Below are 3,665 nucleotides of genomic sequence, written 5' to 3' on the forward strand. Positions count from 1 at the left end.
CTTTTTTGTTTGCGGACCTAAGTGCCTTTATCCTGCTCTTCAAACAAGTCACAACTCGGCGTGGAGGCAGGGACTGTCTGGCACGATATTTTCTACATAAACAATTTCAATGTAAGGGGAACAATATGGCTCTAATTTTGATGTATGATCAATTTAGAAATATGCAAACACGTTTGAATATACATCCTGTACATGACAACAGTCATGTGAAACTGGATACACAAAAGAGTTTTTTTTTCTCTCCCTCTAGTGATTTCCCCAGCTTCCCTCCAACCAGATGATATCAGCCTTATTTCCAAGCTTTTAAGTGAAAATGCCTGCTTTGATTGCCTTCCCAAATTGATAAAAATATATGTAGTCAAATAGAATTTCTTTTAATGGTCAAGTTGTCCCCTGGCACACACTTTATCTTAGCCTGAATACAAATAAAAGCAAACTAAATTGAAGAGGGTTAACATTTTTCCGACATAGCTGTGAGGGAAAATTGGAAGTGGCAGTTCTAGATACATGGCCCAGGGATATTTAAGGCACATTTGTTCTGTGTAAGAAAAACACAAAACCAAAAGACTGCTTTGACCATTAGCTTCTCCTCAGAAATGCCAGGTTGCAGGCAAACCTTTGCCTTTTGTTTTGTCTGTCTTGTCTTCATTACAAGCTGCCAGGAGGTGGTTGGGCATTGATGGGGCAGCCCAGCAGTGAGGGCTTCTCAACCTTTCCATGGTCTGACTTTGGAGCTGAGCCACAGTCATGCATCGAGTGTTACCATGAAATGGCTACTTTTATATGCCCAGTGAACACAGAGAGGTTCATTCCTGAAAGGTGAGCATATTAGCCATCTCCCCCTGACCATCCTGAAGTCCGGTGCTGCATATTTGCTGAACAAGGGAAACCAAGCTATGGCTATGAGGTCCGTAGCCATGATAAACTCTCCTTAAGCCCCCGTCTTTCGGGTAAGGAAAGGGAGGCTTTGTGAGGGGATCTAAGTTGGCTAAACTAGACAGCGAGGAAGTGAGCCCGCTAGGATTAAATCTGGGTTCGGTACTTTCAAAAACGATAATGTTCTTGAGCCAGGGAAATGGCTTGGGGGTTACGAGAGTTCATTGCTCTTTCAGAGGACCAGTGCTCAGTTCCCAGCATCCACATGGGGTGGATTCCAATTGCCTGTAACTCTAACCCTAAGGAATATATAACTCTTCTTTCTGGCCTCCAAGGGCACTGGCACACACGTGACATGCACGCGCGCACGTGCGCGCACACACACGTAAATAACAAATATATACATAGATAGATAAATAAATAATTTAATAAATATTCCTTACCCAGACTTGAGACAGCTCCAGAACTAACACACACAAAGTTTTTATAGTTTCATGTTTTTTTTTTTTCCTAAAACTTCTGTCCATAAAGATGCTTCCTTGTCTGCATAAGTACACAGCAGTACATGCACACACACGGGTGTATTGAAGTACTAGAATTACAAACTGCCTCATGGATCTTCTGATGCTGACTCTATAGTCTTCGTCCCTTTAATTTTGTCATTTCTAAGTGATGCATGGTTCCTATGAGATGTATGCTTACCGAGTTTTAATCATGCGGTAGATAATCTGCCTTTGTATACACTAGACAGCTTGTCATCCTGCCCCTCTCCTGATGGAAGATAAATTTTAGGATGTGCCATCCCACTTTTTCTTCATTCATCAACATGAATCTCGAGTCATAAGACTTAGGGTAACTCACCCCAAGTCTAACTTCTCATCAGAGGTTGAGCAGGTCAGGCAGTTCCGTGGTACATTCTGGATTTTTCCTGGTATCCTTTATCTGTTTCTGTTCTCTTGTGGGTACTTTATGTTTCCTCGGGACTCATCTAAACCCTAAGATGGTGGTGTCTGTAAATGGAGGAGATTGGGTGGGCTAATCTCTCTCTGCAGCTCTCTCTGGTGGACTCTGGGAATCACACATACCTTCGTCTACCAGATGAGGATGTGGTGAGAAGGTACCATCTTATACCAGACAGAGTGCCTTTCTGGAAGGTCTACTGGCATCTTGACTTTGGGTTGAAAAGTCACAAGAAATGCATAGGACAGATTCCTGTTGTTTTCTAAGCTGCTCAGTCTAGCGCATTTTTGCTAATGCCTCCTGACTGGAGTAAGGGAGCCAGCAAGGCATTTATCATGTAGATGGTAGTTGAAGGTAACGGGGAGCAGAGCTTTCTTCCCAGTCACAGCTCAGATGGACAGTGTTGGCAGAGCCTATGTTTGGATGGGCATTCCGATGACTGTAGTGATTTTGGACTGATCTAGTGAGACCTAGCAACCTGAGGCAGGGGAAGGACAGTTCAGTAGAAGGACAGTTGCCTAGCATGTACAGTGCCCAGGGATGGACTCCTAATACAACGCAGGCAAGTAAATAAATACCCAATCTAACCTAATACAGACCCAGCGACGTGCTAACAAAAAGCATTCCTGTGAGATCTTCCTTGGTACAGAAAAGTACTAGGTGGTGCTACCCCCAATAATAATTACTGAGCTTGGTAAACCCCTCTCTACCAATGGTCACCTCCTACCTCCCCCCTTCCCCTTTTAGCTTCTTTTGTTTTTTTTTTTCCACTTGGGAGAGGTTTATTATGCAGGAATGGGGAGGGTGGCAAAGGAGGGTAAAAGGGCAGAGAAGAAGAAGAAGGAGAGAGAGAGAGAGAGAGAGAGAGAGAGAGAGAGAGAGAGAGAGAGAGAGAAGAGGAAGAGGAAGAGAGCAAGGAGGGGGAAAGAAAAGAGAATGAGGAGGGGGTGATCTCCTAATTTATATGGAAAATGACATCACACCAGTGAGGGTGGGAACTGAGCCAAGTGGGTTGTAGGATTGAGGGTCATTGTGCAGGCAATGTAGGTCAAGGGTCACATGGTTAGGCCGGAGCTTGGAGTGTCCTGGTGCTAACATTCCTCCCTTCTTGTTATTATAAAAGAAGGGGAGAAAAAGAGAGGGGAAACCAATGGTGAAGAGGGAATAAGGGGTGCCATGTCTCTAAAGCTACTTCCTGCTGTTTAGGGGTGTAGTCACTTTTCAGGGTATAACTGATCTTCACCATCGGAGTTTGTATGGCAATCATCTGAATCAGGTTCTCCAATGGACAGTGATTCCTTTGTGGGCAGCGGCTGGTAATCCTGTAACAGTAGTGGGAGCTGGGCTGAGTTTTGTGGTAAAGCTTACCAGCAACTCCTATTCCCACCTGGGATCCCATGGGTCTCGAATGTAGAGGAAGAGTGTCTTGTGGAATCAATAGAAGAAGTGATTAATCCGTGTCCCTAGCATGTGTATTTCACAAGACCAGTATGGGCAGCCCCCATACACGTCTGGCCATTTCTGCAATAATCTTTTGTCGTGGATGTCGTGTTCATGTTCTGTGCCCTCTGCTGCGTCTGTTGGGGTGCCCCTCGGGCATACCAGGCGTTGGTAGCTGCTGGTTTTTTCTGCTTACTACAATCCCGGGTTTCGTCACCAATTTTATATTTTGGGCGGATAAACCAAACAGCAGACCACGCCAAGGTGATTCCATGTGGGAGAGGTTTATTATGCAGGAATGGAGAGGGCAGCGAAGGGGGTAGAAGGGCAGAGAAGGAGAGAGAGAGAGAGAGAGAGAGAGAGAGAGAGAGAGAGAGAGAGAGAGAAGA

The sequence above is a fragment of the Mus pahari genome, chromosome 9, assembly GCF_900095145.1.
Source record: "Mus pahari chromosome 9, PAHARI_EIJ_v1.1, whole genome shotgun sequence".
In the NCBI taxonomy this organism is placed as follows: Eukaryota; Metazoa; Chordata; class Mammalia; order Rodentia; family Muridae; genus Mus; species Mus pahari.